This window comes from Heterocephalus glaber, unplaced genomic scaffold (assembly GCF_053883595.1).
Source record: "Heterocephalus glaber isolate CG9 unplaced genomic scaffold, H.glaber_assembly_v1.0 deba00001454, whole genome shotgun sequence".
Taxonomy (NCBI): Eukaryota; Metazoa; Chordata; class Mammalia; order Rodentia; family Bathyergidae; genus Heterocephalus; species Heterocephalus glaber.
The window spans coordinates 16,489,551-16,516,598 of record NW_028258303.1 but is presented as its reverse complement, the minus strand read 5'-3'; the positions used below and the strand labels follow the sequence as shown (position 1 = coordinate 16,516,598).

The 27,048-nt window shown below is 34.1% G+C and overlaps 1 protein-coding gene and 1 long non-coding RNA gene across 3 annotated transcripts in view; one reads left to right on the top strand and one right to left on the bottom strand.

The window, feature by feature from the left end:
- Window positions 1-27,048, bottom strand: part of Cfap299 (cilia and flagella associated protein 299) — a 595,444-nt gene that overhangs the window by 414,829 nt on the left and 153,567 nt on the right. The window lies entirely within an intron of this gene.
- On the top strand, window positions 14,208-25,381 carry LOC110349944 (uncharacterized). Its single transcript, XR_002396160.2, has 4 exons — window positions 14,208-14,329; window positions 15,678-15,812; window positions 24,316-24,539; window positions 24,907-25,381. It is a non-coding gene; the product is annotated as an uncharacterized LOC110349944 (long non-coding RNA).

Below are 27,048 nucleotides of genomic sequence, written 5' to 3'. Positions count from 1 at the left end.
AACGCAAATAGTTTTTGTCCTATAAACGGTTAGTAAAGGGAAATTATGTCTCAAAAATTTTTTTTTAATTAAGGCTGTGATATATCTCAGAGTGAAGGACTTAGGTTCAACCCCTAGTACTGAGGCAAGAGATTAGAGTGTGGGTAGCTGGCTGGGCAAGTAAGGGTGACCTGTCAATCACAGAGATCTAGCATACATGTACAGAAAAACAGTTCCCAAGCCCTGCATCTGGAATCAATCAGAAAGTGCTATCTTCAATTCTTCTGACAGGAAATCAAGCAGGTTTTCTGATAGGATAGCTTAGATGGGACTGGAGAATAAGGGGGTACAAAGACCCCCCTAAAGTGCTCTCTCTTTCTCAGTGGCCCTCTCTCACTCTGTAGAGTGTACTTCTTTTCTATTTTAAATTGGCCCGCATCTGACTCCAGAAACAGTACCACAAAATAAGAAAAATGTCTTTATTTTAGAGATATTTCTATTATCACATCCTATAATTTACTTTCTGAACTAAGAAATTGTCTTTATAGTCTAGACATGAAAATATAAAATTAAATCTAAATTAATACATCCAATTGATTGTATACTAATTTGTTTCATTTCTGTAAATACAACAAAAATAAATTTGTTAAGCTCTAAGAGAATCATCAAAACTTTATTATATGTCAATTTTCAAGACTACTTATGTATTGTACTTAAATAGATACTATAACTACTAAGATCAAGTCAACATAAATTGCCAAAAGCTAGATGAGCTACAAGAGCTCTATATAAATATCAATAAAGGTACCTGAACTTCCACAAGTATAATAGAAAATTTTAATTTGAAAGAATGAGTTTTCTGTTTAATTTGTAGATAATTTACAATTTTAAGGAAAAACTTTTAAATTTGAGAAAAAATAAAATAAAATTTCCTTTAATCTTATCCACCAGTGTTAATCACATTTACTGTTTTCAACAAGAATTTTAAATGAATAGCATTTAGGACATTAGTTTATTTCCTTTGCCCATGATATCAATAATCAATCATGGTTTTCTATTTCAGTGATTATAATATTTCCCTCACAAATCTTCAGAGGACAGTACTGGAATATCACATATTTCATTCATTATATATAGTTCATTATTTGTACATAACATCATGCAACTTGTTTTTAATTCTTATTTCAGCAATCCGGAGTATATTCCTAGGTCATAAAATAGTTTTTTACAGTATCATTATAAAGCATACCTTTATATTGAGCTGTATGTGAAATCTACATTTTAACATGGTGTTTGGTATTATAAATAACTCTGTGATGAATATCCCCAAACTTGTGTGCATATAATGCAAAATTAACTTGCTGTAAAAGGCTTGCAATAGGTATCATTAAATTGATTCAGGGTTTTTAAAGTTTGCTTTAAATTTATTTCTTTTAAATGTTAAAATTCTGTGGGAAATGACTGGATCTTAGATGTTTAGTCCCTAGAATCTTCTCCAATCCTTTTTTAAGATTTCCCTGAGGCAGGAAGCTAAGTGGCTTTGTTTTGCCAACAGTTAAGGCTCTTCTGTAATTAAAATTGCAAAAGCTACCCACCCTGAAAAGAAAAAAGGATTTAGTGGAAAAACTTCTTTTGTAGCTACAGGAGACAAAAATAAGTTTTAAGAAAAAGCGGGGACATTCCAGTAAAAGAATTTATAAATAGGAATCTTAGAATTCCACACCTGTGTATACTAATAAATGTTAACAACATTCATTCAACTTTCTAAAAAATAAAAGACAGATTTTTGGGAACCATGCTTGAACTCAGTGTTTTTATCTTTTGTGTTTAGCCAGGTAACCACTGACATCTTCAATTACCCAGCCACTATTATGCAAATGAAATTGAAGCCAGAAGTCCTGCACCTGTGCTTGCCTCTGGATTTAATATTTCTAATGAGTTCTTAAATCCTGTTCTACAGACATGCATGTGAGATCGCTCAACTCAGATTACAGCAGAGCAGGTGAAAAGCTTTACAAATAGAGACAATACTTCTAAAGAATTTAATAAGGCATAGTACACATAAGGTTTAGACATTGTCAGATGGGAAATAGACACAACAAAAGTATAATAAATCATTAAGATATTTGTTAGTATTGAGATACTTGGCGCAGTGACATTAAAGTAATAGGAACAAAAAAGTAAGACAAGTCCATAGCTCTCCATCAAGCTCTCTCCGTGTGGGAGGTCCTTTGACCATTTTGATTTATGGTCATTTTTAGCACTGTGAAATGTCACATGTTTTTATAAATAATATATACAACTCAGACTTTCTTTGCAGACCATTTCTCTGTGTTACTCTAATAACTAACACAGAGCTCTATTAATATGAATGGAAATAATAAAAACAATAGCAAACATGTAATTGACTTAGCATGTGCCAGGCATAAACTAAAGGATTTTGTGGGATTATAATATACTTTTAGTATGTTATTTAATCATCACAAGTAATGAGAATGTAACAATTCTATTGAAAACAAAACAAAACCTGAGGTTTAGCAGCATTAGCCAAGTAACTCAAAGCTACATAATGATTAGGGAACAGCAAGAGACAATCCTCACACTACCTGATATTACAGAGAAGTAAACAAAGCAAGATAATGTGGTTTTTCAATTTTCTTGCAAGAATATTGCGAAGCAATGGGATGAAAGTCATAATGGACCAGTTTCCATTTTTAATCTCATGTTTCCTTCTGATAACATGCAGAAAGTAGTACATATTTTTCCTATGCTAATAGGAAAAGTATTAAGATGTGATAATGTACTCAAAATAGCCAAATCCCCACTTTAAATAACCCATATGAGATCTGAAGATGGATTCCACTTCTCTGTGGTTTGAGTCTGCATAAAAAGAAGAAAAGGAAGTAATGAAAAGCATCATGTCATTTATGTCTCTCATCTTTCTGTGAGCCACATCAGTAAATTTCTCCTACAACTTATCAGTCAAAAATGAGTCATATAGCCATGACTAGTTGCAAAAGAGGCTAGGAAAGTATTTTTAGCTGGGAACATTGCCACCTTGAACCAAATCAGAGATTTATTTTTAATGAAGAATGGGAGAAAGGATATTGTACAGGTCACTAACAGTTGCTTCTCACAATCTAGGTCTAGGATAACCTTCATAGGTTTTCTCCACTAATTTTAAAAGAAGAAAGAACACTAATTTAGAATCATTCTAAATTGGAAAATTATATTAGATTCAGGTGGTGGCTGGTACCCTGGGGCTGCAATTAAAAACAAAAATTTTGAACCACAAGTTAAAATATTGAAAACTAGTAAAATTGACAAATTTTTTTCATACATTAAGAAATATTTTGTTATATTCTACATGTTTTTTACAAATGCATAAAGAAACTTATGTGTGACAGATATTTTAAATAATGGATGATTTCATTCTGTCACACGTCACATCTACCGTACGAGAAAATTTCTGACAGTAATCTTCAAAATATATCTGGAATCTTGTCACTTTTTGCCATTTCCACTCTCCTCCCATCATGGCCTAAGTTATCCTCATTTGGTGCCTAGATTATAAACTAGTCTCTTAAATGATCTCCCTACTTCCTTCTATTGGGATTCCATTTGTTGATGCAGATAATGAAGCAATCAGAAATCAAGAAATCTCAACAAAGCAAGGTTTTACTTCTGCAGAAAGGCATAAGAACATTCTAGCACAAGGTAGCAGACACACAGGGAGGCCGAAGCAGGCTCTTTCTATTTCTAACATGTGAGAAGCAGCTGACCTTTTTCTCCATCGGATGGATTGAAGGTTCACAATCTATCTGGACTGGTAGTTGAAGTGACACAAAGGGAGGGCCTGAGGGGTTGCGGGGCAGGGTTGATAAGGGGAAGGAAGAGTGGAGTATGGGGGACAGAAAGTCCCTGGCTGTTGATAAATTATCTTTGGCTGTTAGCTGTGTTCCCAGAATCAAACTGAAGAAACATTTTCCATAACTCAGTAGGCGCAAGATAAAAGGGGGGAGGGGCAGCCTAGAGTGAACAAGAGTTTAAAATGGAGACACTTTCTTATTCATATTTTTGATAGAGAAGAACTTGTTTCTTACACTTCTTTGTCTTTCAGTACAGCATCCACAGCCATACTTTTAAAATGTTTAGTCATTTCTATCTCTACTTAAAGCCATCTAGAAGATTTCAGCCCTCAATATAACAAAACTCAATGTTTGTGTATTGACAGGCAAGACACTACATGGTCTGTGTCATCCTGGAGCCCTGCATACAAGACTTGGATCTCTCTTCTACCTGCTCTCATTTATCCCTCTGGCCCCTCATTGAGGCTCATGTCCACCATCAGGTTTTTGCACAAGCTTTTGCTCTGCCTGTATTACTTTCTCCCCTAAATCTGCTCTGCTTTCTCTTCACTTCCCTTTTATCTCTTCCTCACTATCAACATTTCAGTCAGAGTTTGCCTGATAACTTTTGGAAAAAGTGACATAACTGGACCCTCTACTCCAGCACTCCTTCCCTGCTCCTCCTGTTTTCCTTGCTCCAATACACTAATCATCAGCTAACATACCATATATCCACTGACTGGGTATACTCCTTCCAAGGAGTAACAGGGGCTTTATTTTGTTACTTATTTAGTCCTGATGTATACACCTTTGTCTAGCACACAGCAGATAATACTTTTTAAATGGCTTCATGGACATTATTATTAAAGTAAAAAGAAGAAAACCTATATAGTTAAGAAATAGCAAAGGAAGGGGTTATAGCATAATTATGCAATTTTTGCATAATATTTGTATAGATTATAATGTCTAGAATATATCATCTTGAAAGGAATATATTTATATTCTTTAAAAGTACCTTAAGGCATTGGATTTGCCTATTTTAGAAAGTATCTGTGTCCTACAAAATATATGTATAATATTTCTAAAAGAAATCGCAAGTCTTAATGTAATAGTGTATTTCTGCTACTCTTTGCATTTCAAATTTTGAAACACAGTGATCATAATTCCAGAAATACCATCAAATTTTTTTTGTTATATCATTGGGATCACATTCCACATTCCAAAGTGAACATCTGGTCAGATCCTTTGAGGAATTCATAGAAGTATTTTCATCATACTTATGAATATAACTGGCTTTGCTAATCATAAGCATTTTAAAATTAGTATTAATATGTACTAAAAATTCAACTTGAAAATTTATACAACTTCTTCCTTTAGGTCTCATTTATATTTTTTCCTTATTGTCTTCAGATACTATTTTCCCTTACTGTATTCATGTACTGCTTTTCAAATAATGTTTTCAATGTTGCTTTCAAACATTTTTAAAGTAATTTAAATTTTTGTACTATATTTAAAGAAAGGAAACTCTGCTCTCTTCTAATTCAGTTAATTCATGTGTAATTCAATTTCCTTCCTCTGTGTCTACAGATCTGTTTTATTATGTACTGTACTCCCTGCCCCTACTACCTGTTTTCTAAGAAAAGGAAGGCACTGAATCTAAAGAGTAGTGAGTGCAGGTCAGCAATAAATCCTTAGCCCTTTTGCAGGTACATAGGAAAAAAATAAACACACCAGTTCTTAAATAGCTCTTTAAAATAATTCTCTAAGTCCAGAATAAAAAGGTACATTATGGGAGCCAAACAGAGGGCTAATATTTCAGCAATAATTAACCCAAATTAGTCAGACCCAAACAGCCAGCGACTCTATTACAAATGAGTTAAGCTATGAGCACAAATTGAGAGAAACTGGTATAACAAATACATAACTACAGCATTGAGTACTGTATTGTTGACAATCCAGAGTACAAAAATAGGAAATGTTGAGAAAATAAAGATATAACCTATCTTAAATGATGCAGTGTACTCTAAAAATGAACCAAGTAAAGCATGCTATGCTGTTATATGACTAAACTGGGACCTAAAAGATGAGCTCTATTTATTGCCAGGAAAACAATTTTAAGCAAGCCTACAGGACAGAGGAAACAGTTTATGAAATGGATTGTGCATAGATAATATGGTGCTGGCAGAGGTGCAAGTGATGGCCTAGATTGAGAATTCAGCAGGACAGGAGACAAGCAAGCTGGACCAGGTCACAGAGGGTCTAGAAGTCCTGAAATGGTTCACTGAGTTTTGGGAAAGCTGCTTTGGAGAACAGATTCAATGGGGAAATTCAGAAGGCAAGTAAAGAGGCTGTGAAAGTAACACAGGCAAAATACTTCAATATCTAGAGTAAGACAGTAGGAAAATAGAAGCGAATGCACTTGGGATAATTAAGGCAGCAAAAACAGTAAGACATAGGAACTGTTTGGGTAGTCCTAGAAAGGGACAAAATGGTGGGAGGAAGAAAAGAATATCATCCCCTTGCTTAGGACATTAAGTGAATGATTACGACATTCACTAAAATTTAAATAATAAAAGAGCAGTACAATCTAGAGACATAGTAGTAGTTTCATTGAGGAAATACAGTGCTTGTGGGTATTATATTCAAGACTAACAAACAGGGAAGATCCTTGTCTCCTCTCATTCCAACCATGACCAAATACTATCAGCGTGAATCTCAAAATATATCCAGAATCTGACTTGACCACTTCTCCACTGACTTGACCACTTTCCTCTGCTTTTTCCTACTCCAAGGCATCATCATTTCTCTCTAGGATGATCACAGTATTGTCCCAATTGCCCTCCTTATATTCTTCCTTCTCCCTTTACAATGGATTTTCACTGTACAGCCAGGGTAACCTTTACAACTTTACAACTTTAAGATTAATCTTTAAGTCAGATTGTGCCATCACTTGACTCAAAAACCTTTAATGACCACCGTTTCACACATAATAAAATCTAAACTCCTTAGCATGGTCTCTGAGTTTATTCTCCTCAACCGCCACCTGACTCTTCCATCCAATGCCTAGGTATATCCTCCTCTCTGCCCCCTTTCCCCTTCCTCAGAGGAGCCAAGCATCTTTCCATCTCTGGGTGCATAGACCACTCGCTGTAATCCAAGTCCTTTGCTCCAGAACTCAGTGCTACTTACCAGAGGCAGCATCTCAAGGAACACACCTGGAATCCTCCATCCCTTTCTAGCCATTTAGTCAGCCTTATTTTTCTTCATATACTAATTACTGCCCAAGATTGTATTATCCATTTATTTGTTGATTGTCCAAATCCCTCTTATCGATTATAAAGTTTATTTTTAAAAGTTGAATGCCTTGATAACTACTCTGATCACTTAGAAAAGGGTCTGGTTCATGGCAGGCACTCAATAAATATACATTTTTAATGAACTCAAGTGAATATATCCAGCAAGCAATCATATAATATATAACTTTCCTATATATGTTTGTATATATGTATTTCCTATATATGTGTATGTATATATATATATCTGTCCTATATATGTATCTTTCATATATATAAATATATATACCTTTTATATATGACATAAATAAAACTATTCTTTTATTGTGCCTAGAGAAATATTGTGCCTAATCTGACATCCTTTGAGGCATTTTTTTCAGAACAATGTATGAGTGACTGCAGTCAATTAAATTCTACATAATAAACCTTAAATCTCTGTCATCTCCTTTTTTGTATGCCAATGTGTAAGTTTTCAAGTAATCCAAAAAATGTATTTTATCTACAAATTTTATTGCTTTAAAGGAAAAAATTCCCTTTATTTCTTTTCTCTATTTACATAATGGCTTGTTTCACTGAGTGCTAAAACACAAATTTGTGGCTTCCTATTCCCATGTAGAGCACTCTATATGCATTTTCATAGGAGTCATATTCTGAGTTCCAGTTAATTTTTCTCTAGTTTTTATCCCTGTTATTTCCTATTCCTAATTTATATTTGCTTGCTGTAAATTGACATAAATCACTGTGGAATGACTTAGTATATAATTAATTTAGAATTGAAAAATGCCAGCAGAAAATTTTGGTAAATATGCAAACATATTGCTATCATTTTATTTTTAAAATGCTCATCTTCAATTCTCTTTTAAACTAATTTTTTCCATAGTTTTTTTTTATTATTGCATATTAGTTATACAGAATCATGGCTTTCACTTTGGTATATCTGTTTATGTGTATAAAATACTTTTTTCATGCCCCTTATTAATGTCCTTCTGTTTCTTTTTCTCCTTCCTCTGACCCCATTTTTTCTCTAATAGTTTCTTTTCTTCTTTCATGTCATCTTTTTTCCTTTTTTTTTTTTTTTTTTTGAGACAGGGTCTCTCTGCAGTTCAGGCTCTCCTAGAGCTCCTTATGTAGCCCAGTCTGGCCTCAAACTCACAGCAATTCTCCTGCCTCAGCCTCCTGAGTGCTGGGATTAGAGGAGTGCGGCACCAAGCCTGGCCATGTCATCTTTCTATAAAATTGTTAATTTTTTTAATTTTATGGATGCCACATATGGAAGAAAACATGTGACGTTTGACTCTCTGGGTCTGGCTCTTTTGTTCAACATGGTGATCTATAGTTTCATCCATTTTTCTGCAAATGACATGATTTCATTTTTCTTTAGGGCCAAATAATGTTTCATTATATATATATATATATATATATATATATATATATATATATATATATTTCCTTTATCCATTAATGTATTCACAAGTACCCAGGATGTTTCCATAACTTAGCTATTGTGAATTAAGTGTCAATAAACACTGATATACAGGTATCTTCACAATATGCTAACTTCGGTTCTTTTTGGAATATACTGAAGAGTAGTATAGCTAGATCAAATGGTAGCTTTTAATTTTTTGAGGAAATTGCATCCTTATTTACATAATGACTTAAACTAGATTTTTAAGTATGTATAATTTAGGGAGTTTATTCTTGTGTCCTCACTTATGTCTGAATAGAAAATGATAATCAAGGTCCTGACTTAATGCAAGACTGATCTCAGTACTTTATGAACTTGTACACAATTGGGGTTTAATTTGGCAAAGCTGTATTCCAGCTAAGCTGCTATCTGTGGAGAAGGTTTAATAACAGTACTTGGGAAATGCACTGACATTTCCATGTTGGACATGAGGGAGGAGATTTTAAGAACAAAAATTTCCTAAACAAGAAGTAGATTTGTTCAGGAATGAAGGAAATGTCTAGCCTCCCTCTTGTGTCAGAGAAAGTTATCACACAGGAAGAGTGCTAATAGAGAACAGGACCAGGTGAACTCTAACACACTCCTGCTGCATATACCCTACAATGCAGGTACAGTAAACATTCTGGTTCACAGAGCAGACAAAATGAGTTGAAGAAGGCCTCTTCCACAACACTATGTTACCAGGTTTATTTCTGTTACGTTGTGTTACCTCCTTCAGTGAAATGATTTGATATAATAGGTACTGAAAACAGAGTTTTTAAATCAATAAAGAATAAATAAATATACACAGAGCCTTAAAAGTCATCACTTGCTTTTTCCCACACTATCTCCAAATACCTGTTGCAGGTTTTTCCAATGAAACCTTACATTAATATTTGTCTAGAATGAAGATGGAGGAAGCAGGGAAAACATACAGACCCTCTTTTCTTTTGCTCTTTCTCTCCTGGGAAACCCTAGCACTCAGTACCTGCTGTGCTGACAATGTGTGTCATAAAATTCTGTACTCAGAATTCAGAATGCGGTCAAGTAAGGTCTGTCTTTTATATGCTACATGACTCTTAACCACTGTGCTTCTGTAAATCATAGTGTATGTGCCCAAGATTTGGGGGGGCAGTTACATGATAGTGTTGACAAATACTTGGTTGCAGTTGATTAAATTCCTACATTTTCTAGTCCTGGATTCCTTTTAAGCCTGACTCACTATCAGATACCATCTGCATTCTGCACACAGGCGTTGACTTCTTGAACACACATCTAAGCTTTTTATATTGGCCCTTATATTAAATTGTGTCCCACTGGCTTGGCCTCCTCTTAGGTTTTCTTCATATTTTAAATTCTACTTCAAACATGATAATTATTCTTCAAAGGTGTAAGTCACTGCATTTGTATTTGTTCAACAAATATTAGCTGATTGCTTTCTGTGCACAATAATCATCCCAAGCAGTGGAATCACAGAGATGAAGACAAAACTGATTTTTATTTAATCAACAGAATCAGTAAATTTTTGACTCCTCAACATTCAAGCCTTATGGTCTAAGTCCAGCCCACATATCCTGTTGCTCTGTCCACAATGGACTTTTCAGTATTTACTTTATTTGCCGAGTACTCTCGTACCTGTGTGTCTCAGTGTGAGGTCTTCCTTCTGTGTCATACCCCATGCTTCTTCTTTAAGCAAAAATGTTATTCACCACTTCAAGTCTTAGCTTTAATGACAACTCAGACCACGGGTGATGAATTTCAAACAATCTTAGGACCCCATCCTCCCTGTTACCATCCAAGAAAACCTGATGACAGTGCAAAGCCAGCGTGTTTCACACGTCCTGCTCACCACCCGTGTACACATTCCTTCAGTCATTTTCTCTTCCTTGAGTTCATATCTCCATACTGTTCTGTAATTTTTTGACCTGAACAACATTTATAGAGTCTTTGTCTCTCTTAAAACTGTGTTCTCCAAAACAAACTCTCCAATTTCATGAAAAATAAATAATTCATTCTTAACAACTTTACTGACAATTTACTCTCTATCCTTTCCTCAATTTAAACCTATTCTCCTATAAAGAACTAACAAGTACCTTCTATTAATTTCTTATATTCTGTTAAGTTGAAGCTAGGATAAGTGGTTACATGGTTCTTAATCCTCAGTGATGCCTCCAGATCTTTATGTATGTAGAGTTCCTGGAGGAGCACTGATCTTTAATGGCTTACACAGCACTCTGCTTCTTTGCTGTTTATCCACCTATCTCTTAGATATTTACCAACATTCATTGATGACATTGTTCTCAAAATCATTTCCTGTACAATAACTCTTAATAGCAACTCAGAAGTCTTCAAAGTTCATATACATAAATCTTAATCTCTCAGTTCTTGTGACTCCTTAACTTCAGTGAACCTTACTTCAATTCCACTTACCAACCAACCTCATCACCACCTATAACTTGTCAATTCCCAAACTCTTGACCTCAAACATTCCATTCCAATGTCTGTGAAAAGGATTCCTTACAAACTCTCTGATAGGAACTACTTTCTTAAAATCAGACATTACCAAATTTCCTGTTTCACCACTATATATCATACCTTGCTCCCCAACAGTAATGCATGTATGTGCTTCTTTATCTTCTTTCTTATAACATGATCATGTAAATTATCTCTTACACTTCATAGGAAGCTCCTTCAGCACAATTTTTATATTAAATTGTTTTTGTCTTCCAACTACATCTCAAAGCATTTCAAAATATTGTTAAATGAACAGATAAGTGGATACATGTATGAGCACATGCATTAATGACTTAGAATTTAGGTGACAGCCCCATCCCCATCCGTGTACTATAAATAAATAACTCAGGTTGGGTAATTTATAAATAAGAGACTTTTCAATTATGAACTCTTGAAAGTTCAAGATCAAAGTGCTAGTAGATTTGGTGTCTAATAGGGACTTGTTCTTGGCTTCAAGTATGGAAACTTCTTGCTCCATCCTTACATGGCAGAACAACAAAAAAGCTCCATTAGGTCTCTTATATAAGGGCATTAACCCCATTCATAAGGGTTCTGCTCCTATTACCTAATCACTTTGCAGAGACCCAATTCTTAATACTATCACTTTGGTGGTTTGGAATCAACACATGAATTTTAGACAGACACAAATATTTAGATCATACTACGCCCTAAATAGGACAGCTTTATTTGGTTATTTATCCCATGAGGCCCAGAAAGCATTTATATAATTTATGGTATCACAGCTTGTTTTCCTAATTCACTATATCATGTCTTCTTTTAACTTGAAAGTTAAAAAGTAACTAAAATTCTGTGCCCTCACTGTTGGCATAAAAACTAAACATAAAAATTCTGATTAAAAATATAGAAACATGCCAACTTTTCAAATATTTGGGTACAATATTTTGATTCCTGCTAAGCTTTTGCTAATTCTTTAAGAGAAGAGCTATGCCTATAGAGACCAAATGAATGGAGTATATAGCAACTATCTTGGCAGTTAGATCAATTAATATGTACAACTTGATAATAATGCTGAGATTCTCTGCAGTAATACAGAATAAAGGACCAGTTATTTCAACAAGAATCTCAGTTTTAAATGTAATACTATGTTTTCCTGACCTTTATGTGCAAATATATCTTGGATGTTTTCTTCAAGTTATCAGTTGTGTACCTCATGAAATGGTGATCAATGGAAAAGCAGTTGGTGGGGACATAGTAATAATTGATATCTGGTTTAAAAATATTTCTTTGGATATTGAAGTTCAAACATGATTTCAAAGTAAAAGAATTTAATCATTTTGTTTTTTTCTGTAGAATAAAGATGTTAAAATTTCTGCACACAGATTTTGATGCTTGAGTGTTACATCAACAGAAATTTAACGAAGAAGTTCATAGTGCCAGACCTGTCGTTCTTTTCTATTACAATAATCCTGGGTAGGTTGAGGTGAACCATTAGTATTTTTGCACATTGTTTTAAGAGAACTGTTCTAATAAAATTAAATTTAAAAATAAGACAATTAGTCTTAATATAATGACTTGAGATGTTATATTCCTTTTTACTTATGCAAGAGATTTCATGACATGGTTATGGAACTCTGAAATGGCAAGGCTTTTTCCCCCATTAGATTTTGTTTTCAAAAGGATCAAATGATACTCTTTCTTATTAGCTAGAACCTATTCAAAGAGGTAGGTGAAACAAACAGAAAGAATGAAGAAAGATGGAGAAAATGTGGTTAGTAATAACAAAAAGCTATGAAACTTAAGTACTGATGTAGTACAATTATTGCATAAAGGGACTATTGGATTTAAGTAATTATTTCAATTTGGTAATGGTTTGCCAGTCTATTGGGTATTCTCTGAATCAGCCCATTTTTATGCCAATAACTTTCTTCCTATTGACTTGAAGAGCAAAAGACTTTTAAAACTTTGACCCACTATCATTGGCTTTCCCTTTTCCCATCATGGTATTACAAACACTCAAAGTTTATTGTAATTATTGGCTACCTCTTAGTTAAATAATAAAAATAATGCAGGTGTTACTAAATTCCTGAAAGATTAATAACATGATAAAAAAGCGAAGCCCATCTTTTAAAATCGTCTTCAAATTTTGGTTTTAGATTAACCCCTGAAATGTCTAAGACCTTCTTTGTTCTATCTCTTCTTTCCCTACTCTATAATATGGTGTTTTTAAAATCTGATGTTAGGCTGAAATCACAAGCTATCCTCATGACCATGAGAGAAGTTTGCAACATAGTGTGGAAAGAACACTTTTGAGGGACCTAAAATGATTAATGATAGGCTTTCAACAGTAATTTCAAAGAAAAAAATTAATTAATTAACTAGTACACCACTCATCACAACAAAAGTTTCAATTACTTCCTGGTATTTAGCCTTCCATACTCTCTTTTTCTCTATATTAGACACACATGGTTTGAGATTTCTCACTTAATATCTTACATGGAGTGATTTAATTCTTTCTTCATTGCATGTGTATTTTATTTAATCTAATAAATGTGAATAATAATGATGAGAGATTCCTTAAGAAATTTATTATTCTCATTATATCTTTGATAACAGGAAAACAGTGCTATTAACTTATGACATTCAAGTTAACTTTTAAAAGGTCAAGAAACCCACTTATTGGTACACATTCATTCAGTTAGCACATATTAATTAGGTGCCTATTGAATGGCAGATGTAGTGCAACTTCCTAGAACGTTTCAGAAGCCCAGAGTTTGCTTGAGGATGAAATTGTCTAACACGAGTTTAGCTTCCAAAATATCTTCCCTTCTAGTGAAATAACCAAAACCCTGAATACTGTGCAGACTAAAATCTGAACAAGAATGAAATACATTAGGAAAAAAAGTAGTAGTGCACTTTAAGCTAGTTGAATAAAATTTATTAGAATGGAATAATGTATTTCTTTTACTTTTAAAGAATACAGACTCCGAAATATTTGGAAAACTATTTCATAAAGCAAATCAATGAGGTTGGCAAGCCAGAACTGAAAACTGCTCTGAGTGAACACAATTCTTACAGTTCCATGTGGCTCATAGCTGCATTCTAGAGTTTTTTAAGGTTAGAACGGCACTTAACATGCAAATTACCTATATGAGGTAGAATATGTGTATGCTTTATCAACCCAAGCACAAGAGTTGTGAAAGTAAAAGGGAGTGTTATAAATTACACTGAGACAGCTGAGAAACTGGGACTATCCAGACAAAGCCATAGGCGCACCAGCTACTTAAGATCAGGTAATTTAAGGCCATAGACCTCTTCCATTTATTTTGCCTTAAATAAAAATTCAGCAAAATTAAAACTTGAACTCAACTTAGATTATAAATAGAAATATTTTGATCTGTTTATTTTATGTTTTCATATAAGCTCCTTTAAACTTATTACAAAGTTTATTTTTAGTTATTATTATTAATCATTTATGTAAAAAGAGACACACAGAAAGAAATAGGGAAATTATAGAAAAATGCCAAAACAGGACTATATGCTGTTGAAGTCAGTCTTATAGAGGAAAGCCTGTTTTCCTCAATACTGATATCACTTAATCCCCTAATATATTTTATTATACTTTCTTGATGTTGGCAGTCAGAGGGGCTTTTTGCCCAAAAGCTCCAATGTAACTTTTCTGCACTGACAATAAGCAGTTATTTGACACCTTGCCTGAGAACTGACTGAAGTTCTTTTTTCAGAAGGTGATATTACAACTACAATAGCTACTTAAAATTACAGCCCAAGTACTTTTCTCTAAAGTAGCTCTTATTGTGAGCTGCACTTTCAAGTACTCTTCAAAGGAACTCTGGGCATGTCTCAGGGGAGGCCATGCAATGCATCTCTGTGGTTCTCGCCACATGTGATCGCCTGGACAGCCTCCTTAGCACCATTTATTCCTTTTTTTTCCTGCTGTTTCTTAGTCCAGGCATACCAGAGCTGTGACCAGTGCACATGTCTATTTTAACAGTGTTATTAATGCAGGAGTTTTATTTTATGTTTTTTATGTTATTGTTTTAAAATTAGTACATATTTGCAGTATATTCAATTTACAATCATCTTGGGGACTGTGTACATGTACATAATACAGCTTGATTCTTTTTTTAATCCACTTCTGTCCTCTCTCCCTCCCTCCTCCTGTAATTCTCCTTTCCTCATTATCATACTTGTTAATATTATTAATTTAGCTCTTGTTTATGACATACAACGTTTACATTCATTAAGGTTATTAGATTCTTGTACATGCCATATCTTTATTCTACTTATTTCTCCTTTTTGAGAACCTTTTGAAGACCATTTTATTCATCATCAATCTCATTTAAATTTCCCTAAAATTAAAAACATTCTCTGATGAAGTAAATGATCCAAAAAGGAGTCAAAATAAAATAGCCTGTTTCTATTTCTTATAATTATCATAAATGTATTGGGTTGTTATGGTTTGGATAAGTGTTCCCCAGAAGTCCATGACTGAAGGCTTCACCTGCAGGGTGGCACTACTGAGAGGCAGTAGAACTTTTAGGAGGTGGAGCTTAGTGGGACATCCTTAGGTCATTGGAGGTGTAATCCTGAAGGGGATTGTGGGAAACTACTCTCTTCCAGCTCCAGTTTGAGATGTAACTGCTCTTTCTGACACACATTCCTGCCATTGCTACCTACCAGCTTCATAAGAGACCACATCAATACCCAACCTCAACCCCATCCCATACCCCATCTTGAATGCTGAACTTCCAAACTGTGAGCTAAATAATTTTTTTCTCTTATAAAATGAGTTGCCTCCAGAATTTTATTGTGATAATGTAATGCTAATACAGGCATTTATCCTAAAACATTATTTAAGAATACAATGGATAAACCACATCCATAAATATTCTATTCTTGTGTTTCTCAAAAAATTATTCCAAGAGAGGACAGGCTTTAAGATAGTACCTCAGGAGCTACTAAGAAAACAAACAGTGATGCTAAAGACAGTGACTCTAAATTAAAGCCACTGATGTTTACCTACCTTATTCTCTAGATTCTTCTTTTTATTTTTAAAGGACATTTTTTTTCACTAAATATTAGCACTGAGGCTATTTACTATTCTTTATAGTCTGCCCATGCCAAGAAGATGTCATCTCCCCTCCAATTACTCATATCCACTAATGCAAATCAAAACACACAGTTCCATTGTCCCCTTACTCCAGTGAAGGGGTGAGTTTTTTCATCAAAGGAAGAGAGTCCAATATAAAGTTACTAATCAGTCACACTTTGGTATCTTTTATGGGCTGTGGGAGTTTACATCACTTCAAAAAAGAGGATTTTGGAATCAATGGGAAGAACAGGATGGGGCAAAGTGGTAAGAAGTCATTATTTTACCACTTTGTGATAGGGTAGACATAGGGAATGTATTAGAGAGAAGCTGTATAGTCAGCTTAAAGACATTATCTTCAAACTATTGCCTGAAGGTACAGTACTAAGCTCTGGAAAAGAGTCAAGAATGCAGAAAGAGACGTTGCTTAATTATTTTGCCCAATCTATGTCAGTGAGGGTATTGAAAATTCCAGTTCCTCTCACATTACATGTAATGAAGGCAGGCAAGAGTAAAAATATACTATAAGGCAGGCAGGTAGGAGCATCTGGAGAATCTTCAGGTATGCATTTAGTCTCTGTGTCTGGATGTGTGTAACTTTAATCCTCACATAAACTCTATGAAGTTGGTGCTATGATAATTTCCTCCACAGATAATGAGAGTGGTGCACAGAAAGAGTGCATGAATTTCTCCAAAATCAAAATTACCCAACCAGCAAGTAAATGAGTTGATATTTGAGCATGTGGAGCTAGTCTTGACATGTAAGCTCTTCAGCAGTATGAAATTCTATATGGGAGTGTTGGGGCTGGAGGTGGCGGGTGTGATGAGATACAGATGTTCACAAATTGTTAGCATTTTTATCTACCAGTTTCAACTTTGTATTTTATAAACTATAACTTGAAATGCTCCCTTGCTGAATCTAATAAAAATTTTAAATTATGTTAAATATTTTACTTTAAGTATTCAAAACTTTAAGTAAAAAGTACAGTACAAACCAAACAATATTGCATTTTATTTTCACTAGCTAGCTTTCAGCATGGACATGAACACTAGAGTTGCATTCGAGTATGGATTTGGCCTTCCTTCTGGGCTTCTTATATCATGTATCTTGCCATTACAGTAGTTCTGGGGAGCTAAATATTTGTGACTGTGTTTAGTTTAGAAAATCTGTTCTTCTTGTGCAATGACTTTGAAGTTATATGTTAAAGATTCGCAACATCTGGTTACTGTTTATAATTTTAGTCTTCCAAGATATACTTATGAGAAACATAATGAAGTAAATTGGGTGTTTACAAAGTTATTTTTACTAATAGCCATTCTGCCTGATATAAAATGACTATGTCTAAAAAATGTGTGGATTACAAAATATTTCAAATTCTATACTTGGAAATAATGTAAGAAATGTAGAAAACAAGTACCAAAGAGCAACAAATACTGTAACATGTTTATAACATGTATCATTCCAAAATGGGAATCTAAACAGAAAGGTTTTTTTCATTCTTGAATTTGGTATGAAGAATTTATTACTAATTACCACATAATAAAAATAATGAGCACATATTGAGCTGTTGCTAAGTACTGGGCATTGATTAAGGTATAATAATTAATTTAATCCTTATAAGGTAGTTATTCTTATTGTCATATTTGAGAAGAGACAGACAAAGAGAAGCTAAGCATTTGCACAAAGCAGATAACTGGTAAACTTTAGAGGGGATTAGAACACCGGTAGCGTGCTCCCCTGAATCCCATGTGTACCTATTTTGCTACATTGCTTCACTAAGAAATGGCTCCAGGGGTTTTATTAGACAGCTCACACCTATCATATAGCTTATTCAACAAAAGCTTTGAAGACTATATTCTTATGTGAATCAAAAATTATGAGTCCTCATAGTGAATATTATCATTTACAGCTGCTTTCCACATGTACTCCATGAGGACATCATTTCACGCGTTGTTTTTAAAAGGTTAGATGCAACTTTTTGTTTTTTGGAGGACACTTGTATTTTCATCTCTCATTTTCTTCAACAGAATAGGTAATCTAGCTAATCAGTCAGACAGATGGCTGATGGGGGAACATGTGACTGTACAGACATCTCATACATAATTCATATGATACAAATTATAGCTTTATAACATGTAAAATTATAGTTACTTTTTCAAGGTTAAATAAGTGGAATTGACTTTTTTTTTTTTACTATTTTCCTGTTCTGTGGTTAGATTTAATATTCATTTCAATCTGATTTCACACAAATAAAAGTGCTGGAAGTTGGCACCAAACTACTTAATTTGTTCAGTTCCTGAAAACTCTTAGCGAGGGGGAGGCTTTTAAACAGCTTCTTATAAAAGTTGATCAATGATTTCTAAAACTTAATAGTTTTTAAACATCAATATCTAGGCCTGTGTGATTCTCCCAGAATTTCATATGAAATCTTAGTCTTGGTGTGGAGATTTTTCTTGTTTTGTGTATGGAGCGTTATATAATGATCCTAAAATAAAGTAAAACTAATATAATCCCTGAGATATTATAACTTTAAAGATAAAAAGGACCTGTTATTTTATGCTTGGTTTAACTATAGCTATTGAATACACCATTAAAAGATACAAAGATTCTCTTTAGTCAATATTTAGGTCACATGATGGCCTGGGGTCAGTAGCTCTAGAAAATGCCACAGTATAGTTTGTTTGAAGAGCCCAGGCTTTAATAACACTGAAGGAAAAGCAGCGCCCCTTAAGTGCTGCATAATGGCCAATTTCATTATTACATCCATGGGCATCATTGCTAACTACTGACTTGAAAAAATATTAAAATTCTTAGTCACTTTACTGCAAAAACATGAAAAAGAAATTTTGAATACCTTAGTATGTTATAATTATATTAACCCATAATTTTACTCCTCAATAGAAAAAAGTAGCTGAGTTAAAATATGTACTAATTTTCCATATCCTGATGAATTTCACTTAGAAGGAAACATTGAATATAGTGGTATGGTTCTCAAAAATAAATTAGATTCTATGTGTATCTCATGTATTTTACTTCAGTAGTAGCAATTACCAATATCGATCTAATGCTTCCTATTTGTTCCCATCATCATCATCTGAATACATATTCACAGAGTGCGTGCAATTACTGCATGAGGTAGGGCGGTAATACCTTTAATATAGCTAAAGTAAGTCACAGAAAGGTTAATGACATTACCCATGGTCTCATACAGATAAGTAGAAACAGTTTGACTTGAATCTAGATCAGTCATATAACTTATCCATGCTCTTAAACATCACAAATACCACATTATATTTCTCCTCTCACAAATAGGAACATTCAAAATTAGTCCAAAATACTAATAAAAATTCCTACTGCATTCAAATAAGCTTCTTCTTAGAGAGGTATCAAATTCATCCTCACTAGTTGGCTAAAAAGAAGTCAGAGAATGGCAAGTCACTGGCTACCTATCAGAATGAAGTGTTGAGTGACCATTTTTCTAAGCTAGCACCACAAGGGTCAAGAGGATAACATAGTGGTCTGGCTCATGCAGAGTTCTGTACCTGATGTGGTACATGCTACAAAGGACAAGTAACTGGAGTGGTGTTCACTTTGTAAGCCTTCATTAAGAGCTTTTGTTTTTACAAGTTTATCATCAAATTATATAACACTAGCTTGAAAACCTTCCTACTCAGAAAAGACATACATCAATGTTATTATAAGATTCCAAGGATTTGTGTACACATTCATCAAAATACCACATGGGGCCCCATATATATGTACATGTTTTCATATGTCAATTTAAATAAGTAAATAATAAATAATATTCAACAGGAAGGTATTGAGGGAGAGTCATAACAAAGTACAGCAACTGTCAAAAAAAAAGCAATTGTCAAGGTCATACATGTGCATAAACATCTCTCATTAAATTTACAGAAAACTTAAAAATTTATCATACAGATAAATTATATTGATCTTGTAGATGATAAAAAGTCTTATTAGGCTAAGAATCCATTTTCCTTACTTTTGAATTTTTAAATGTGGCATAGTGAGGTGATTCTCATGTCAAAGTCTATAGACTGATTAAAGACAGGCAGCATCTTTTTAAAGAAATGTGCAACAAACTTACAAGCAAAGTTAAAAGGGGAAATGTTAAAAGCTATGCTAGACTGTTCTGTTCCATCTGCAACTAAATAGTGGTTCTCAGGCTTAATTAAATAAAGACCAATGTAAATTCTTCAAAAAAAACTTCCTGGTAATAGCATTAAGTCAAAAAGAGCTGAACATCCTTCCTCTCTAACACATATTCCAAAAATACCAACAAAAATGGGAATTTCATCAAGAAAAAAAACCGTATTGTATATCTTAGAACCAGATGTACCTCAAGAAATATAATATATCCAGTTCTTTAACAAAATAAACTTTGTAGACAACCAATAAATTAGATGTTAGTACTGCTCTATGTATCAAATAAGGCTAAGCAAAAATATTTAAATTTATAAAGCAGTATTCTTTGAATTTCTTCTGCTATATCACTGAGAGAAATTTAATTGAATTTTTTAATAGAGAAAATCATAGACTCACATGAAGTTAGGAGAAATAATACAGAGAAATCTTGTGTACAGTTTACACAACTTCCTTCTATAGTAGCACTGGGTTCAATTATAATAAAATATCACAGAGTATTAACATTACTATTCACAGTATTATTCAGCTTTCCAATTATACCTGTGGAATATGAATATATACATATATATATATATATATATTGCACATGTTTGTGGTGCTGGGGGTGGAACAGTGTCTTACATATGTAGAGCAAGTGCTCTACCACTGAGCAACATCCTCAGCCCCAGTGTGTGTCTATTACTATACAATTTTATCAAATGTGTAGGCTCTTTTGTGTACTATCTAATTCAGACACTGAAGAGTTCACCATTATAAAAAAACCCTCTAACCAACATTCTATAACCACATTCATCTTCCTCCCATCTCCAAGCCTTCCATTTTCTCTTACCCCTGGCATCTATTCATCTGCCCTCCATTTCTAATTTTCTGTCATTCAAAATCTTCTGTAAGTGAAATTAAGGAATGTAACCACGATTAAGGTTTGTTTGTTTTGACATGGTGTCTCACTATGTAGTACAGACTGGCCTCGAACTCACAATCTAAGCCTCCCAAGTAATGGAATCACAGGCATATACCACTATGCCCAGGCTGACTGGCTTTTTTGCAGTCAACAAACTTCCCTGGAAATTGATCCAACTGGTGTACATTAATAAGCCCTTTCTTTTTCTTACTGAGAAATATGAGGCATGATCAAAGATATGCTGAATATTTTATTACAGTCAAAGATACATTGCTATTAATCATCTCAAAATATTTCCTCTTGGTTGGAACACACTTCTCTTATTGTTCTTATATTCTCAAAAAGTTCTGGAAGTCCTCTTTCATGAGTATTTTCGTGGCTGTCTCGAAAAACGTATAAGGAAATTTCTGTTAAATAGAAACATTAGAGTGTGTCCTCATCCACCTGTTCACTGAATCTGGCACCATGTGACTTCTAGCTCTTCCCTAAAGTTAAAATGACCCTGAAAGGTCAACATTTTGAGTCAATTCAGCATATGAAGGCAACCAGGACAGCACAGCTAAATGCATTCATGAAAGAGAACTTCAAGAACCATTTCAGACAGTGGCAAGAATGGTGGGATAAGTGAGTTCAAAGGAAGTGGGCATATATTGAGGGAGATTAATGGCAATATTTCTTTATTAAAATAATTTTTAAACATTCACCATATTGCTTATCACACCTTCATATTTCATGATACATATACTATATACAACAGTATATTTTATCACCCATCCATTTGTGTACATTTAGGGTAATTTCAAATTGAGGTTATTACAAATAAAGTTATTATGAATATTAAGATACAGATATTTACATGAACATGAATGATAAATGTTCAAGAGAGTAATTACTGGGTTGTATTGTAATTGTACATTTACTTGTTTTTAAAAAGTGCCAAACTCTTTTCTAAAGGGTCTGCGTAATTTTATGTTCACACAAGCAATGAATGCTGACTCAGTGAGTCACCTAGTTTCTGTACATCCTTAACAGCATTTAGCGTTGTCACTATTTTTCATTTTTACCTTTCTCAAGAATATGCAGTGCTAATTCATTGTGATTTTAATTTGCATTTCTCTGTTGGCTGAAGATGATGACTACCATCCGTATGGAGTTCATCTTTTCATAAGGTTCATATTCTTTTGTTTTCTTGTTTTACTTTGTTTTGTTTTGCTTATGGATGTTAAGCTGCTCCTGCACCATTTGTTGAAGTGGTTATCCATTCACCAATAAATTATTTTTATACCCTCATCAAAAATTGGTTGAGCATATCTATGTAGGTACATTTCCAGGATGTTTATTCCATCCCACTGATCATTGTGTCCCTCTGTATCAATACCACACTCTTCTTATCCATGTATCAGTACTGTAAATCCTACTATTAGGCAGAATAATTCATTCTAATTTATTTTTCTTTGCACAATTATTTTAGTTATCCTGGGGCCTGTGGCTTCTAGTGTTCAAGTTTTAGCATGAGCTTGTCTATGTCCACAAAAATATCTCGATAGCATTTTGATAAAAATTTCATTAAACCCATAAATCAATTGGGAAAAATTGATCTTATGATGAGGCCTCTAATCTATGAACACATTATGTCTTTTCATTTACTTAAGTCTTCTTTGATTTCACTCACCAAGATTTTATTAATTTCTAGCCTACAAATGCTTACTATGCTTTGTGAAGTTTACACCTAAGTGTTTCATTGCATTGAAGTGATAGTAATTGGTATTGTATTTTTTATTTTTGTTTTCAAATACCTGATTTTAGAATATAGAAATGCAATTATTTTATGTACAAAATAATTGATAGTGTATACTGTTACCTTGTTGAACTCACTTGTTAGTTTGAGGAGTCTGGGTAGATTACTTGGGATATTTCTATGTAGATTATCATGTAATGTTTCAATAGAGATGATTTAATTTCTTCCAATCTAATCTGAATTATTTTATTTCCTTGCCTTGCTTTATTGTAATAGCTAAAACTTGTAATACTATGTTGAATGATGAAAGCGTACATTTTTGCTTTGTTTCCTACCTCACGGTTAAACCATTTCATTTTCCTCACCATTACATATTATTTTAGCTGTAGCTCTTTAAAAAGTTGACATAACGCTGAAAATTTTTGTTGGATTTTTTCAAATAATTTTTCTGTGCCATTTGATATGATTTTTTCATATTTTATTTGTTTACATAGTAGGTTATACTGATTAATTTTGACTATTGAACAAGCCTTACATACTTGAGGGAAAACCCCACTTGGCCATGGTACATAATTCTTTCTATAAATTATTTAATTATTTCCACTAATATTTTGTTAGGAATTTTATGTCTGAATTTATGAGAGGGATTGGACTATAGTTTTCTTTATTTGTAGTATCTTTGTTTTGTTTTGGTGTCAGGGTGATACTGGCCTCAAAAAATGAATTGGGAAGTGTCTTTACCTCATTCGTTTCCTGATAAACATTGTATAGGATCGCTGTTAGTTTTTCCTTAAATGTTTATTATGATTTTCTAGTAAAACTGTTTAGATTTGGAAATGTCCCTTTCAAGAGCTTCTAATTATGAGTTCCATTTCGTTAACAACTATACATTAGTCAAATTGTTTGTATCATCCTGGTTGAGTTTTGGTAGCACAGGACTTTCAAGAAATTGGGGGACAAGGCTCTCCTTAGGACCTCTTGTAAAATCCTTTCATGAAATCTAATCCTATTATGAAATCTCTGCCTTCATGACTTAATCACCACCCAAAGTCCTCACCTCCTTAATACCATTCATGACCTTGGTTAGGAGTTATGATTTCATATATAAATTTGAGGAGACAAAAATATTCACAGCATAACAATGATAAAGTGGCAGAATTAACATGGCTCTTGTGATAATTCATGCTTGGCTTACACAAGAGTATCCAGAAGCAGAGCCTAGGACAGGGACTCGGGTACTCATGTACCTTGGAGGGATACCCAAGGGGAAAAGCAATGGGAGGATGAGGACTGGTCAGAGGTCAGAGGATGAAACAAGGCAAGGATGTGAGCTCACCTATCACCTTTCAATGTCATCCCCAGGGAGACTACAAGGCACTCTGAACATGCACAGCACCACAGAATGGTTCCATCTTGAGGAAAGTGTGCATCATTTGTATCTCTGCAACAACACAGTCCTAAGGAGAAGAGCAGCAGTCAGCCATAGGCAGCCAAGACTCACAGCACCAGAAGGATGGGTGAACTGATTTGTGAAAGAGATATGGACAAGTGCCAAGAGCGCCCACTCAACTATCTGGATAAAAACAGTAGGTGAAAATGAACTTGTAGCATAATTTCCTATTATAATCCAGACAGCTATTTTTTGGCTTAAATTCTTTTATTGGTACATTTTAGGTAGACAATATGTTTACATTTATCATTGGGTACTTGTACCTGTACATGATGTATCTTGGTTCTCATTTTTTCCCCATTCCCTGTCTTCCCTTCACCCCCTCCACCTTTCCCTATTTACAAACACTTTATTTCCATTTTTTCCTTTTCTCATAATTTTTCCTTTTCCTTCTTACCTTTCCCCTTCCCCTCCAACTTCCCCTACCCCTTTGAATCTTTTCTTCTTATTTCAAATTATCAATTATTCATTTTAACCATTTTAATCCTTATTTACACTTTCAGTTTCTCACTGAAGATGAAAACAACACTGAGATTCCACTTCACCCCAGAAAGAATGGCTGCTATCAAGAAATCAATCAATAAGAAATGCTGGTGGGGGTGTGGGGAGAAAGGAACCCTTCTCCGTTGTTGGTGGGAATGCAGACTCGTGCAACCACTGTGGAAATCAGTATGGAGATACCTCAATGAACTAAAACTAGAGATCCCATTTGACCCAGCTATTCCCCTGCTGGGTATCTTCCCAAAAGAATTAAAAGAATCATACCACAGTGATATATGGGTACCCATGTTCATAGCAGCACAATTTGCAATAGCTAAAGCTTGGAAAAGCCCAAGTGCCCATCAACTGGAAACTGGATAAAGAAGATGTGGGGTTTTTTTATAAAATAGAGTACTACTCAGCCATAAAGAATGAGAAACCAGAGACATTTATAGCTAAATGGATGCATACTGAGGCCATACACTTAAGTGAAATAAATAGGACATACATGTGTAAATACCAAATAGTTTTTCTGGTGTGAGAAACAGACAGGTATTTTTAAAAGCATAAAAACAAAGAGAAAGAAAGAAGAAATTCTGTCTGTGGCAGGTGGAGAAGGCTTCCCATGTAACTTATGGAACCCAGAACAAAATGAAAATGGGGAGCACATTGTTGAGAATAATTAAGAAGTTCAAGATGAGACAGAGTATGAACTCAAGCAGGGGGCCTTCCTAAGTGTGGGACTCTGTGTAGCTGCCCAGTCTCTTCTGTGAATTAACACTGATGGTGAGTGGTCTGCAAACAAGGAGAAACCAACAGGATTTTGAAGGAGATGAATTATAACCTATAATCTTTATTTTTACAAATATCTGTCATAAAGGCAGAGGATGGTCAAGGGATCTGTGTTGTGATAAATCTGTGATTTTTCAAGGCAGTTTATACATCTCAACCATCACCTTTAGGAGGAAAACTCTTCAATCTTCAAAATGCACGGCCATTTTCTGTTGCTGACTAGTTAACAGTAACACCTCTAATAGTCAACTATATATTAATAAATAATGATATATCCCTAATGAATAATATTCTTTAAATTCCATATGATCTGATAAATTGTTGCTAATTACTATAACCAAGTTTATAAGAGCACAATATAGAGTTCCAATATTCACACTTAGAGGTCAAGATTCAAGACTTGGATAAGGAAAACTACTAGGAATGATATGACAGTATGTTCTTGACTACACAACACATTCACACATGAAGATATTGAAAGATTTTGGTGTTTATTCAGCTTCAACTTTAGGTTAATACTTAAAAGCAAACACATCTTAAAACATTTCCTTTGTATGTAGAGTAAAACTGTCAATAAATACATTCAATTCCACTCTGTCTACTCAAACTTATTATAAATTACTTCCACATAATTTAGAGATTTAACAATATATTTTAGCATGCTATAAGGTAATAAAAGCTATAATGCCGTGCTGCTATTTTTATAAGGTGTTTAAAACTAAAATTAAATAATTTCTAATATTTAAACTGTATTTCAAATTCTGTATTTAATTGACACCAGCCATACTTAGGCATCTATGTTCAACTATACTACATCCTTTGGCTTATCATCTTCTCTCATCTTCTTTATTAGTCACTAAAACTGCAGAAACATCTAGGGCCAGGAAGTTATCTTCAGGATTTAGATACAGGAAAGGCGAAACTTCTAGAGCTGACCTTGAGCTCCAGACATCTGTGATTCTGAGTCTAAAGAGCCTCTGAACCATGTCCCTTATTGCTCCATTGGCACCCTGTGTTTTGGCTTGTGCTGGTGTCTGGAGAGCTCTGTTCCAGAATAAACCTATAAACATTGAGGGAGGAGGCAATTCACTGTGAACTTGGGAATTACTCAGTGTTGGGTCTCAAAGACTGGAAACCTCTGGCATTCCTACATGAAGATAACAGAATCTATACATTATCTACTAATTCCTAGGGACAGCAGATGGGAACTGCATTATTCACAGTGCCTTTGCAGGTATGAGGGAGAGTGTCTCGATTCTTCTCTTATATAGACCTCAGGTGCCTGTGAGGTCCGGGAAATACCATTTCTAGATTTCCTGTAGAAATTATGCTATCCATTAGAGCCTCACAAAATGCTGCCATATGTCAGCTAA